General features: G+C 44.7%; 1 protein-coding gene and 1 long non-coding RNA gene across 5 annotated transcripts in view; one reads left to right on the top strand and one right to left on the bottom strand.

The window, feature by feature from the left end:
* Positions 1-15479, top strand: part of LOC103346435 (neuroblastoma breakpoint family member 4) — a 1612367-nt gene that overhangs the window by 45705 nt on the left and 1551183 nt on the right. Inside the window, exons 2-3 of the long non-coding RNA XR_011380966.1 lie at positions 13975-14094; positions 14528-14622. This is a non-coding gene — a long non-coding RNA (neuroblastoma breakpoint family member 4). The remainder of the gene's footprint in view (positions 1-13974; positions 14095-14527; positions 14623-15479) is intronic.
* Positions 1-15479, bottom strand: part of LOC103345879 (protein sidekick-1) — a 694014-nt gene that overhangs the window by 446574 nt on the left and 231961 nt on the right. The window lies entirely within an intron of this gene.

Below are 15479 nucleotides of genomic sequence, written 5' to 3'. Positions count from 1 at the left end.
AGAGAGAGAGGGAGAAACAGAGAGAATCTTCCACTTGCTGGTTTACTCCCTCAATGGCACAACGGTCTGGGCTGTGCCAGACCGAAGCCAGGAGGCCATAACTAACTCCTTCTGGGTCTCCAATGTGGATGCAAGGGCCCTAGCAATTATGCCATCCTCTGCTGCTTTCCCAGGCTGTTATCGGGGAGCTGGATCAGAAGGGGAGCAGCTGGGACTCAAACCTGTGCCCATAGAGGATGCCATCATCGTAGGCAGCAGCTTAACACACTGTACTGTGGCACCAGCCCCAGGAACTGTCTTTGGATCTACTTGGTGGGTCTTGCATCATAAAGGAGCTTTGAGATGTTTATTAAATTAGTGGTTGGTGATTGGCACCACCTAGGTTGCCTTATGAAATATTTTTTTATTTCCTTATCTATAGAACTGCTAGAGGTTGGAGGGACAGCGAACAAGCAAGCAGCACTACTGTCTCTAACCTTGAGTGATAGGGAAACTCCTAGCTTTGAGTACCCTTGGAACAGTCTGGTCTTGTTTTCCATATTGATCTTTCTGGTGGGGGTGAAATTCACACGTATGCATGTCGGTGAGTGTGACCAGCCTTTTCTACGGAGATCTGATTAGTTTAAGTTTAAAGCCACATTTTAGACATGACTTCAGTAAAGGTTACAGGCACTCTTTGGCTCTTAAATTTCATTTCAGAGCAAGAGGTCCCTAAGGGTTGGTTTGACTTATTTAATTACACCGTATAGAACTTGGGTAATAGTTTTATAAAAATCTTCAAGGCAAATTGTGTGATTTAATACAAAGTGGTAAATTGGTAAACCTTTAACATTTGTGTCATGAGACAAGTGATTGAGATCATGATTAAATAAAGGGGAAAATGTAGGTGTATCATATTTGATGAGGAATGACAATATTTGTGTTTTTGATAAATCTAGAAGGAGTGAAATCTCCCAAGAAACATGATGTACCACTGATCCGAATGATACAACTGTTACGGACTCAACAATGAAAAAGCTTGTTGTCTTCGCAACTAACAATTACTAATGTATTCTAGCTGTAGGAGTGTGCTAGGTGCTGAATCCTAGAGGTGTAATCTGCGCTGGTATAGACCTCTTGTAGTGGGGAGGCAGAACCACATGTACTGATGTAGGTTGTGTGCTTCCATGGTAGCTTACCATGGGCCAGTGAGAGCTTGCAGATATACCTAGCATGTAGAAGGTTATCATTGAGTGCTGCACTAGTCAATCAAAGTGACTTGTCCCCACCCTCTTGGTGAATGGTTAGAAGTCTTGCAAGGTTTAGCTGAGACCCACAGTACTCCTGCAGAGTCACTTAGGACGTTTTGCTACCTTTATCCTGCACAGCATGCAGCGTGTGCTTCTGCCCCCAGCATTTTCAGTCCCTCAATGGTTGTGGAGCACCAGAGGGAGTGCAGGACAGGGAGGTGTGGGACACCCAGCCTCTCAGAGTAGAAAAAAAACTGTGACTTGCAGAATTGATATCATATATGGGGGTCTTCAAATTTATGGAAAATGTGTATTATGAAATAGATTTCATTTTTTGCATGAGAATAAATTTAATTTTTAATTCCAGTTTTCCCTGAACTTTTTGAAGTCTCCTCATAGTAACTAAGTAATATGGATCACCTGTCAGTAGACTTTTGATCTGTAACAGTTTAAACTTTTTTTCCTCTTCTGGTCAAGCCAGAGAAAAGGCAGAAACAAGCCAAAATCAAGTCTTTGGCTGAGACAAGAATCAGTTCTGTTCAGGGACAGTAATGTATTTGCTTCCACACTCCTGACTCTCCTCCCCGCCTTGAGGTATCCACCTTGCATGCACATATATGTTATGGAAAACATTCCAGTTCAAAGGAAACTTTTTGTTTTGCCTCTGTTCTTGCAAACGATTTAATATTAGTTTACATTTTTACATTCATGTGCAAAAGTCTAAGTTCATTTCACTGTTTTTTTCTAATCACAGGCATATGAATATGCACTAAAGCTCATTCACTTCCATAATACTGAGAGCTACACCATTGTCTTGTATCTTCTTGTTTAGGAAGTGGACACTATGTTCCCTTTGGCCAGTTGAAGAGGCCACATTTTATTGTCACCTTCAGTTTTCTTTCCTGTGTAAGATGAATTCATGATAAAAGTATGCTGAATCCCTAGTGTGAGCCAGGAACTACTTTCAGTATTGTGATAAACCCGTATAGACATGGTGCCTTTCCCTACAGTGGTGTAGTCCGGTAGAAGATAGATAGTTATATGGTAATGTTGGAATGTGATGAGAACTATCAAGAGGGCATTCAGAGGACTGAGTGGTTTAGGAGAGGACATTATTGCATAATGTTGTATTGGAAAGTTTTTTTTTTTAAACTTTTATTTAATGAATATAAATTTCCAAAGTACAGCTTATGGATTACAATGGCTTCCCCCCCATAACGTCCCTCCCACCTGCAACCCTCCCCTTTCCCACTCCCTCTCCCCTTCCATTCACATCAAGATTCATTTTCGTTTCTCTTTATATACAGAAGATCAGTTTAGCATACATTAAGTAAAGATTTCAACAGTTTGCTCCCACACAGAAATATAAAGTGAAAAATACTGTTTGAGTACTAGTTATAGCATTAAATCTCAATGTACAGCACACTAAGGACAGAGATCCTACATGAGGAGTAAGTGCACAGTGACTCCTGTTGTTGACTTAACCAATTGACACTCTTGTTTATGGCATCAGTAATCACCCTAGGCTCTTGTCATGAGCTGCCAAGGCTATGGAAGCCCCCTGAGTTCACCGACTCTGATCATATTTAGACAAGGTTGTAGTCAAAGTGGAAGTTCTGTCCTCTCTTCAGAGAAAGGTACCTCCTTCTTTGATGACCTGTTCTTTCCACTGGGATCTCACTCGCGGAGATCTTTCATTTAGGTTTTTTTTTCCCCAGAGTGTCTTGGCTTTCTATGCCTGAAATACTCTCATGGGCTTTTCAGCCGGATCCACATGCCTTAAGGGCTGATTTTGAGGCCAGAGTGCTGTTTAGGACATCTGCCATTCTATGGGTCTGCTGTGTATCTCACTTCCCATGTTGGATCATTCTCTCCCTTTTTTATTCTATCAGCTAGTATTTGCAGACACTAGTCTTGTTTATGTGATCCCTTTGGTTCTTAGTCCTATCATTATGATCAATTGTGAACAGAGCTTGATCACTGGGACTAGTGAGATGGCATTGGAACATGCCACCTTGATGGGATTGAATTGGAATCCCCTGGTATGTTTCTAACTCTACCGTTTGAGGTAAGTCAGCTTGAGCATGTCCGGAATTGCACATCTCTTCCCTCTCTTATTCCCACTCTTATATTTAACAGTGATCACTTTTCAGTTAAGTTTCAGCATGTAGGAAGAATTGTGTATTGATTACAGTATTCAACCAAAAGTATTAAGTAGAACAAACAAAAAAAATACTAAGAGGGATAACATATCAAGTTGCTCATCAACAGTCAGGGTGAGGGCTGATCAAGTCACCATTTCTCATAGTGTTCATTTCACTTTAACTGGTTTCCTTTTTGGTGCTCAGTTAGTTGTCACCTATCAAGGAAAACAAGTGGTATTTGTCCCTTTGGGATTGGCTTATTTCACTCAGCATAATGTTTTCCATATTCCTAACAGGGATCACTTTTCAGTTAAAATTTAAACACCTAAGAATAATTGTGTGTTAATTACAGAGTTCAACCAATGGTACTAGAACAAAAAAAATACTAAAACGGATAAAGTATTACATTGTACATCAACCGTCAGGACAAGAGCTGATCAAGTCACTGTTTCTCATAGTGTCCATTTCATTTCAACAAGTTTCCCCTTTTGTGCTCAGTTAGTTGTCGCCAATCAGGGAGAACATGTGATATTTGTCCCTTTGGGACTGGCTTAATTCACTCAGCATGATGTTTTCCAAATTCCTCCATCTTGTTGCAAATGACCGGGTTTCATTGTTTTTTGACTGCTCTATAGTATTCTATAGAGTACATGTCCCATACTTTCTTTATCCAGTCTACTGTTGATGGGCATTTGGGTTGGTTCCAGGTCTTAGCTATTGTGAATTGAGCTGCAATAAACATTAATGTGCAGACAGCTTGTTTGTTTGCCAATTTCATTTCCTTTGGGTAAATTCCAAGGAGTGTTATGGCTGGGTTGAATGGTAGGGTTATATTCAGGTTTCTGAGGAATCTCCAAACTGACTTCCATAGTGGCTTAACCAATTTGCATTCCCACCAACAGTGGGTTAGTGTCCCTTTTTCCCCACATCCTCTCCAGCATCTATTGTTGGTAGATTTTGACTACAAGAAGTTCCGTGAAAAAGTTATTATAATCTACGTGTCAAATACAGTGTTGTTAATCTCCAGGAAGATCCTGGGAAGTGGTCACCTGCTAGTATACCTATCAGTGTTGACAGTTAACACACACACACATACACACACACACACACACACACACTTTCCAAATTGTTATGTGTTATTTGTATATGTTGTAGAAAGACAATTGGATGCACATTTGAATTATGAGAACAAGTGTCAAAACCAAAAATTAGTAGTTTTCTGTATATTTAAAAGAACAAAGGTCATTTGGTAGGTATTCAGGCAGATGCTTGTATTTTGTCCTCTGTAAAGATGTACTTTTTAATAATGCACTTAATATTGCCTGTGGTGAGGACTGTTTTTTTTTCTTTTTTAAACAAATGCAGAACCTGTGTAGATTAGTGATCTGCCTGCACATGACTGTATGCAGTACAATCCCATGTGAGACCCATTCACTGATGTGCCATAGCACTGTCCAATTGCTGTGAGGTTTCTAAATGCTTGTTCTTAATTACAATATCAATATGAGTGTGGAAATGGTATCAATTTATGGTCATACTTTGACCGGCAATGTTAATTTTATCCTCACAAAAAGTCCTGTATTTGTACACTTAGTTCTGTGTTTGTACATACAGACTTGCCATCAACTTATATAGCAAAAATATTACTCTGATTGTGGGCACAGCCTCAGCTGCCTGCTAATGCCTTGGTGGCTGTGAACACAGTATCCTTCAAGTATGGGTTCCAGTCCTTGGTTCCTGACTACATCATGGGGATTAGAAGCCTGCAGGGCCTGGCCTGAGTGAGTATAGCAGCTTTATTGACAACATTGACTCCTTCATTCATTCAACAAATAGTGCCTGAGAGGATGACATTTCAAGAGGGAAAGGAGTGATCTACACAGCTCTGCAGAGAAAGAACTTTCCAGAAAGAATAAATAGCAGAATGAATTGCTTGAGATCTGAGAGATGCGGTCAGGGGCACCACATCATTCAGAGCCTTTTGGGGTGCATTGTGTGGAGCAGGATGACAAACAGTTGGAAGACACTGAGTCAGGGTAGAAACAACATGATTGTACTTAAGCACTAAGGTCACGAGTAGCATGACATGATTGTGTGTTGAGAACAGCACGCAGGGGACAGAGATGAAATCACAAAGATCAGTTAGGAGGCCACTTAAATGATCCAATCAAAGGGAATGAAGTTGATGGCTCAGATGGCAGCCATAGAGATGGTGGAAGCGTTGAATTAGGGATATATTTTATTTGCCTTTTATCTTCTAGTGTTTCTTTACAGAGAACTATATGGTATGTAATGATCTGTAGTCACCCTACTGTACAATAGAACCCCAGAACTCCTTATTCCAATCTAGCTGGAACCTAGTACTCATCCACCTACCTTTCCCCATCACTCCCACCTCACTTTGCTCCCCATCCTCTGGTAACCACTATTATATACACAATTTCTATGAGATTACCTGTTTTTTTTTTTTTTAAGACTCCACAAAGACTTTTTTTAGAGTGAGATCAAGTCATAGTTCTCTCTGTTTGATTTATTTCACTTACACAATGACCTCCAGTTCATGTTGTTGCAAATGAAAAGATTTTGATTTTTATAGCTAAGTAATATTCCATTATTTATAGGTATCATATTTTCCTTATATATTTATCAGTATTCCAGTACTTAGATTTTGTCTTATGTCTTGGCTATTGTGAATAATGCTTCAATAAACATGGCAGTGCAGATGCCTTTTCAATGGACATATTTCATTTCCCCTGGATATATATACCGAGGGGTAGAACTGCTGGATCATATGGTAGTTCTACTTTTTGGTTTTTTGAGGAACTTCCATACTGTTTTCCAAGATGGCTGTAGTAATCTGCATTCCTACCAGCAGTGTGCAGAGCTTCTCTTTTCTCCACATTCTTGCCAAACCCTTTAATATTTTGCCATTTTTGGAAGGTTTGTTTGAAAGACAGAGTTGCAGAAAGAGGGCGAGGGGGAGAAGGTGGGGAGTAGAGAGAGAGAGAGAGAGATCAATCTTCCATCCACTGATTCACTCCCCAGAAGAACGCAATGGCTGGAGCTGGGCCAATCCAAAGCCAAGAGGCAGGAGCTTCTTCCTGGTCTCCCAAGAAGGTGCAGAGGCCCAAGCACTTGAGCCATCTGCTGCTGCCTTCCCAGGAACATTAGCAGGAAGCTGGATCAGAAGTAGAGCATCCAGGACTTGAACTGGTGCCCATAAGGGATGCTGGAGATGCAGGTGCAGGCTTAACATATTATGCCACATTGCCATCATGCTGGGGAAAAATTTTAAAGGTAGTTTTTTAACATATAATATGACCTAACATGCATTTAATAATCATTGTTTTTGAAAGTTTATCAGCCTCCCCTTTTTGTATGAGTATTTGTTTTACACGTGCTTGTGCACCTTTGTCTATGAGTTTTCTCATTGCGGACAGCTATTTGGAGTTATTTTTATTTTTAGTTACATGTTCTTCCATCACTGTTCTGGGGAATGCTGGATGGAATGGTTACTTTCATTTCTCTTTTTCTCCATCATGATTGTTTCCTGCAGTCCCATTTATTCTTGTCAAGTTTTCCTTCATGCCATCAATCTGCCTCATTTGTGTATCCATCCTGTTTCTTTTTCTTTCTTTCAGGGCTGCGAAGAGCCATAGATGGTCTTTTATTTGGTTGGTTTTCATTCTTGATGCATATACAAACCACTGGAGTATGCATTTTTGAATCTTATAGATGTCTTCCAGATAGAGCTTTATATTATTATGAAGATATTTGTCATTTGGGCAGCTCAGAAAGACTTTCTCCATGCGGCTCTCTGCTCACCTTTTATATTTTGCAGACAGCAGCTTGTCAGTTGACTTGGTATTCATGTCTCTTTAGTTGCCGCATTCTGTAATCACAGAAATTCTGCTGTTAATGGCACATCTCAGGTTTGAGGGTATGCTCTAGAAATTGCTGGTGGTTGCTGACCCTATTATTTTGGAATGTATACTGAGTCCGTAGCTTCAAGTGATTGTATTTCATGTAGTATTCCATACACAGTTCTGTAAATGTGTCAGCTTAGCAAACATTTATTCAGTGTTCATGAGGTGTTATAAGTAATACTGTGTGGTCAATATGCTGTCTCTATAAGAATAACGATTTATAATGGAAGACAGACATTAAACTACTGAATAAAACTCATTATAGCGCTACAGATAGTGTTAAGTGCTGTGAAAACAAAAAAGCAGTGTATGAAGATGGAGCTAGAGGTACTGAATGCAGTCAGAAAAGGCTCTTGGGGAGGTGACATTCTAGCACAGCTGTTCGATGTGAGGGACTATACCCAGTTTATGGAAGAGAGCAGCAAGCGCAGAGTGCATGAAGCAGAGCCTGGTGACTGAGGGTCACAGAAAGATCTGAGTGGCAGATGCTAGTTAGCTGGTGGGTGAGGTTGGAGAAGTAGCAGGGGTACTTCAAGAAGCTGATACGATACGGTGAAGGGTTTGGATTTTATTTTACGTCTAAGTCCATGGAGAATTTTCAGTAGAGTAGGCTGTGCATTGGTTTGTGTTTGTCTTAAAAAAAAAGTCATCCTGGTTGCTCTCTGGAGAATAGATTGTAGACTTGCAAGGCAGAGAATTTGAGACTCTTAAAGCAGTCTTTGTGAGCAGCATAAGTAGACTTGGACTGTAAAAGTTGGCCTGAAGCTGGAGAAAAGTAGCAATGCTTGGATTAAGTCTTGAAGGTAGAGCAAATAAGCGTGTTATTAGATGGATACTGAGAAAAAGAAGCAAACCCAATTTTGGCCAGACAATGAAGTGAATTACATTGGATTACTGACAAGTGGAAGACTCAGAGAAAAGCAGGTTTGCAGGGAGAAAATTTGGAGTTCCATTTTGGGATTGTTATGGACTCTTCATGGATTTCCCTACCTTCCCTTTCTTTGGAGGCAGTGACAGGTACAGGAGCTGAAGAGTGGGCAACCAGACTAGAGGTGAAGGAGGCAGTGGGACTGAGAGCTGCATAGGCAGCCAATGAAGTTGGTTATATATTCAGGAGATTGAGCAACCAAGTAAATATATTGAGGTTACAACAAACTATGTTTATTATTGACAGATAAGGAATTTATAAATATAGAATGAGGAAGATTAAAAAGAATTTGAAGATGTCAGACAGGAATTGGAAATTTAAAGTAAATTCATGGTTTTTAAAACATGAATATAAATGTAGATACTGAAAATCTATGCATATGACACCACTTTAAAAGTTTGTAGAAAATGGAATTAAGAGAGAAGTTTATTTTGATGCAAAAAGTTTGAAATCCATGCATATGGGAAGTCCTCAAAATGGTCATGGAAGATGTCTACAATCAAAAATAGCTAGATGAATTTGTAAATTCTGTCATCTCCTAAGAGGGAAATCAAAGTTCCTTGAAGGAACAGTTGATTGCAGGGTATGTGTAATGAGCCTGGGAAATATATTTCTCTAAGGAATTGAAGAACTCTTCAGGGGCCGGTGCTGTGGCTTAGTAGGTAAAGCTACCACCTGTGGCGCCAGTATCCCATATGGGTGCCGCTTTGGGTCCCAGCTGCTAGATTCAGTTCTCTGCTAATGTGCCTGGGAAAGCAGTGAAAGATGGCTCAAGTCCTTGGACCCCTTTATCCATGTGAGAGACCTGGAAGAAGCTCCTGGCTTTGGATTGGCAAAATTCTGGTCATTGTGGCCATTTCTGGAGTGAACCAGTGGATGGAAGATTCTCATTCTCTCTCTCTCTCTCTCTCTCTCTCTCTCTCTCTCTCATCTCTCTCTTGTCTCTCTCTCTCTCTCCTCTCTCTTTCTTTCTCTGGCTGTCTAACTCTACCTTTCAAATAAATAAATAAATCTTAAAAAAAAATTCTTTCAGAGTGATAGGGTGTGTCATGAAGATGCAGAAGTTAGCTTGAAGGAGCGCACACTGGCCAGATACTGGATAATTTCAGCACTAAAGTAAATGTTGATGTTGTATACGAATAAGTGAGAGATAAGAAAAATTTCTTCTTTACAGCGGGGTGTTTTGTTAATGATGAAGAAGTGGGTAGTTCAAAAAAAAAAGTCATTATTTGGCATCTACCATAATGATACTTGATTCAGATGAAAGTTACAAATGGATCCTGATGTTGGTGGGAAGAAGTTAGATGAGACATTGGATGCTGTGTAGTATTGGGTTATCTCCCCGTAAAATGGGTAGTTAAAAAAACAAGTCATTATTTGGCGTCTACCATAATGATAGTTGATTCATATGGAAGTTACAAATGGATCTTGATGTTGGTGGGAAGAAGTTTGATGAGACATTGAATGCTGTGTAGTATTGGGTTATCTCCCCACAAAATGCTTATGATTTACAGAGGAAAATCTGGTGACCAGATGATCTAGGTTAACCTCACCAGTCGTGACATACGTTGACATCATGTGATTCTTGATGAGAAAAGCTGAGAAAAGGTTAGTGTGATTTCTGAGGTTTTTCTGATAAAATGCCAACATGAGTTTGACTTTGAGGACACCTTTACAGTTTTTGCTTGAGGGACATCCTAAAGAGTGAAAGATTGGAACTCTTGAGAATTGTCAATATCACAAAGGTGGGGAAACACTGAGCAGCTATTTGAGAATAAAAGAGGTACAGCAAGGGAATGCCGCATTTGATGCTGGGCAGCAAGTGCAAGGGCTGCTGTTGACAGGCACAGCGTGTGCAGAGGACCTCTAGATTGGACTGACAGTGTGGTATCAGTTTCCTTATTCAGCTACTGATCTGAGGTTCCAGAGGTGAATATTCTCTTGTGGAACGTTTACTCTGGTGAAGATAGGGCAGATCAGCCCTTATGTCAGAAACTTGCTCTCTAAGAGTAATGAGAATGGGTGCAGTTAGATAAAGAAGGTGATTGGAACAGATGTGGTAAAACGTTAATGATGGAGACATTGCAGTTCAGGGGATGCAGTTCCTTGTAGCATCCTTGAACCATGGCCAGCTCTTTGTGTGGAGGTGAGGTGATGGCGGAGAGTTGGGTTTAGTACATATCAAGGTCTTTAAGGTTCCTGTGATAGAGAAACAGAGGAGGAGAGGATGAGTACTGGGCACCTGGTGGGGGGCCTGATAGTGCCAGACAGTAGAATCTATACTGAGTAGGGATTGAGAGAGGACACGCATGAGGAGGGAACTGTGGAGATGTTACGAGAGTGATTGGAGGGGCCAGTACCGTGGCTCACTTGGTTAACCCTCTGCCTGCATCACCAGCATCCTGTATGGACACCGGGTTATAGTCCTGGTTGCTCCTGGATCATGTTAGAACCCTTGGTTTAAGACTCAAGTATGGCCGGCGCCGTGGCTCAATAGGCTAATCCTCCGCCTTGCAGCGCCGGCACATCGGGTTCTAGTCCCGGTCAGGGCGCCAGATTCTGTCCCGGTTGCTCCTCTTCAAGGCCAGCTCTCTGCTGTGGCCCGGGAGTGCAGTGGAGGATGGCCCAAGTGCTTGGGCCCTGCACCCCATGGGAGACCAGGAGAAGCACCTGGCTCCTGCCATCGGATCAGCCCAATGTGCCGGCCGTGGCAGCCATTGGAGGGTGAACCAACGGCAAAAGGAAGAGCTTTCTCTCTGTCTCTCTCTCTCTCTCACTGTCCACTCTGCCTGTAAAAAAAACAAAAAAGACTCAAGTGTGCTGTCTTGAAGCACACTGCTTCTCTATTCTGTAGTGTGAACTCCAGGTCATTATTATGTAATTGTTAGCAGTCTTAATAGGTAAAAAAAGGCTGTGTTCTCTTTGATGGGTGCTCTTGTTACTCACGCCTCCTACCTAGGCTAGAAAGCAGAGTACCTTTAGATGTTTCTACATGCATGTGGAGCAACTCAGCTTTTTCTCTTTATAGCTTTGGTATGACTAGAATCTTCCCTCTCTGCCACCTTCGTTCCATGGCCCTGCTGCAGATTATTGTCATCCTTTGCCTCTTATTCTTGTTCTGCTCATCCTCCTCAAAAGCACCAGTCGTTTGACCAATACATGCACTCAGTAAATGGAGAGAATACAGGGAGGCACTTTGAACACGTAGGGGCATTTCTCTTATCAAATGCCTGACACAGGAATGTTACTGCTGATCTTGCTCTGATTAGATTTCTTTCTTCTTTCTTTCTTTTTTAATGATTTATTTTCTTAAAAGTCAGAGTTACACAGAGAGAGAAGGAGAGGACAAGAGAGAGGCAGAGGGAGAGGTCTTCCGTCTGCTGGTTCATTCCCCAGATGGCTGCAATGGCTGGAGCTGCTGCAATCTGAAGCCAGGAGCCAGGAGTTTCTTCCAGGTCTCTCACATGGGTTCAGGGGCCCAAGGACTTGAGCCATCTTCTACTGCTTTCCCAGGCCATAGCAAAGAGCTGGATTGGAAGTGGAGCAGCTGAGGCTCATGCCTGCACTGCAGGCAGTGGCTTTACCTGCTACGCCACAGCGCTTACCTGCTAGATTTCCTCTTTCTAACATAGGCAGTACAGTACTGTCCTTTTGAGAGGAACAAAGGTTGTAAACCTCACATGTGAAATGAGAAGTTGAGTAAGAAGACCTTCAGGGGCAGGTATTTGATGTTGGATGGCATTAAGAAGCTGCTTGGAACACCTGCATCCCATATGGTATTCCCTGTTTCAAGTCCTGGTGTTGCTACTTTACTCAAAAAAAAAAAAAAGAGATAAGGTTTTTTATTTGAAAGGCAGAGAGACAGAGAGGGAGAGAGATCGATCTTCCATCCACTGGTTCACTCCCCAAATGGCCTCAGTGGTGGCTGGGACTGGGCCAGGCCAAAGTCAAGAGCCAGGAGCTTCATCTGGGTATCCCACAAGAGTCGTAGGGCCCAAGCACTTGGGCCATCTGTATTGCCTTCCCAGGCAATTAGGAGGGAGCTGGTCCAGAAATGGAGCATCTGGGACTGGAAGTGGTACCCATATGGGATGCTGGCATTGCAGGGGGCAGCTTTACCCACAACACCACAGTGCCAACACCTAGTGCTGCTTATGATGCAGCTCCTAGCTGATGTATCTAACATTGAGAAATGAGAGAAAAAGTACCAACATGATAACGTGCACGTAGAAAATGTCAACAGTGACCTCAGATGCTGCCTTTCTGTATTCTGTCTTGCTTTGTGGAAGATAGGATTTGTCCCATTTCAAACACATTCCATAGGTTAAATGCAGGGCTAGACTGTGAAGGGTGGTGACTGGCAAGCAGACCTGTGTTCTGTGGAGAACTGTGTAGGTCACAGGTGTTCCGTGTCCTTGTGCAAGTGGACATGTAAGAGTCTGAATAAATACATTGCAAAGATTTCCTGATGCGTGAGTCAGAGAATACGCCAGACAGAATGTTTGTAAGGAAGAAGAGAAGGAATGTGTACCAGAATCTTTTCTAAGTTAAACTCTTTTTCAAATTCTGTGTTAATAGGGTATGTAGTGCATATAATATCAAATTCTACACAAACTCTAGTAGTTGGTCTTGATGCAGTATTTTATTTACAGCTATGTCTTCCTTTTTTAAATTTTTTACTTTTTTCGATCTTTCTTATTTTTCATTGAGAGTTACACATGGAGAGGATGAGAGGCAGAGTGAGAGGAGAGAGAGGGAGGTCTCCCATCTGCTGGTCCACTACCCTGTTGGCTGCAAAGGGCGGAGCTGAGCGGATCTGAAGCCAGGAACCAGGAGCCAGGAGCCTCCCCGGGGTCTCCTGCATGGGTGCAGGGGCCCAAGGAGTTGGGCCATCTTCTGCTGCATTCCCAGACCGCAGCAGAGAGCTGCTTCGGAAGTACAGCAGCCGGGACTCGAACCGGAGCCCATATGGGTTGCCGGCACTGTGGGCGGTGGCTTTACCCGCTACCGCACAGCGCTGGTCCCTCCCGGAAGCTGTTCCCCGTGGGATCCAGCTGTCTGCTAACGTACCTGGGAAAGCAGAGGGAGATGGCCCAAGGACGTAGGCCCCTGAACCCAGAAGGGAGTACCGGATAAATTCCCTGGCATCTGCTTTGGCCTGGCCCAGCCCCGGCCTTTGTAGTCACCTGGGGGGTGATCCCCCAGATGGATGCTCTGGCGAGAAAGAGCGCTCGCGATGCCGCTTGCATTGCTTCTCTCCCCATGCGGCTTCAACAGCATGCGCTGTGCCAAACAGAAGCCAGGGGGCAGGAGCTCCATTGAGGACTCCCAGGAAGCAGGGAAGTGGGGTGCAGAGTACCTGGGCCACCAGCGGCTGCCCAGCCTGGGTAAAGCCTGGAGGGGCGGGACTGGAAGTGACCCTGGGGGTGCTGGACGCGGGATGTCGCAGTGCGCAGATGCGTCCTGTTGCGCCATGGCGACGGCCAGTGAGGAGTGCGCCTGCGCCTGGCGCTGTGACCTGGAAGTGCACCCGCAGGCGCATCTGCAGCTGTGCTGGTGCTCAGGTAGGAGTCAGCGTCGTGTCCGCTCCTGCCCAGCGCTGGCACAAGCCTTGAGGAGCCATCCTCGACGCTGGTGGCCCACCCTGAGGAGACACAGTGAGTGCCCCCCAGGTTCAGGCCGGGTTCAGATGAGGCTGCAGTCTGAGGCGGCCGCATCAGTTATCTTGGGCTTCTGGAAATTTCTAGGTGCAGTCTTTCGCTTTGGCCGCTTCCCGAAGACTACACCTCAAGACTGCGTTCATGTTCCAGAGACACAGAAACGGCCTTCCTGCGGAGAGTTTGGCGTGGTGGCCTTCCTGTCACTGGGTAGGCGGGGCCCAGGGTGCAGAGCGGGGGTGGGGTGTGTGTGTGAAGGGTAGCTGGGATAGAAGGTGGAGGAGAGGGTGTAGGGGGGAGGTGGGAGGAGGGAGCGAGGGGGAAGGATGAAAAAGTGGCGTGCAGGTGTGGAGGCGAGGAAGGTAGGGGCAGAAACCCTCGTGGGGCAGAGGGAAGGGAGGGGGAGAGTGACAGGCATCCCGGTGAGTGTGTGGTTGGGCGTGGGGTGGGGAGAGGAAGAACTTTTCCCACGGCCCCGGTTTTCTACCCCTGGCGGGGAGTAGCCTTGGCCGCATCCGTGAGAAGAGGCCTTGATCACGGCCTTTCTTCTCCGGGTTGTTCGGCAGTGTAAGGTGTGTGTGCGCAGGAAAACGGGCATGGGGCGCTCGAATTAATTTGCACCTAATCCGGTGACTTTCCACAGACTGCACACAGGGAGGAGAAAGCAGAAGCTTAGAGAAACCCCAAGAATCCCTCTTTGCTCTGTTCCAGCCTGCCCCAAGATTCTGACACCTCATAGTAAGTACGCGACTTTTTCTATTTAAAGACTGGTTTGAAGGGCAGAGTTATAGATGAGGCGGTGAGGGAGAGATCTTCAGTGTGTGGGCTCACTCCGCCCAGGTGCCAGGTGGCTACAATGGCCGGTGCTTGACCAGGCCGGAGCCCTAGCCAGGTACTGTATCCAGTACTCCGGTGTGGGTTCGGGGGCCCAAGTCCTTGGGCCACTTCCTCTGCTTTCCTAGGCGTTTGAGGAGACAGCGGGATCACAAGTGGGAAAAGCCTGGGTGGGGCGGCGGTCGGAGCCATGGCTTGGCGGGTGAAGCAGCCTGCAGTACCAGCATTCCATATGTGTGTTGGTTCGAGTCCCAGCAGCTCCACTTCCGTTCCAGCTCTCTGCTGTGGCCAGGCAAAGCAGTTGAAGACCTGTGTGGGAGTCCTGGAGGAAGCTCCTGGCTCCTGGCTTCATATCCACTCAGCTCTTTCTGTGGATGGTTGGTTGTGGTGGCCTTCCTGTCACTGGGTGGGTAGGGCCCGAGGTGCAGAGAGCGGGGAGGGTGTGTGTGTTTGAGGGGTAGTTGGGATAGAAAGTGGAGGAGGGAGGGGCTCAAGGGGGATGCGGGAGGAGAGAGGAAGGGGGGAGAATGAAAAGGTGATGTGTAGGTGTGGAGGTGAGGAAGGGAGGGGCAGAAACCCGCGTGGAGGAGAGGAAAGGGAGGTGGAGAGTGACAGGAGTCCTGGTGGGTGTGGGTGGTGGCGGGGTTTGGGAGAGGAAGAACTTTTCCCATGGCCTCGGTTGCGTCTTGGGTGTTTTCTGTCCCTGGCCAGCAGTAGCCTTGGTCGCGTCCTTGAGAAGAGGACCTTGACTCACGGCCTCT

The sequence above is a fragment of the Oryctolagus cuniculus genome, chromosome 12 (genome assembly GCF_964237555.1).
Source record: "Oryctolagus cuniculus chromosome 12, mOryCun1.1, whole genome shotgun sequence".
In the NCBI taxonomy this organism is placed as follows: Eukaryota; Metazoa; Chordata; class Mammalia; order Lagomorpha; family Leporidae; genus Oryctolagus; species Oryctolagus cuniculus.
Note: the sequence above shows the minus strand (reverse complement) of the source record. Positions and strands in the feature narration are given on the sequence as shown.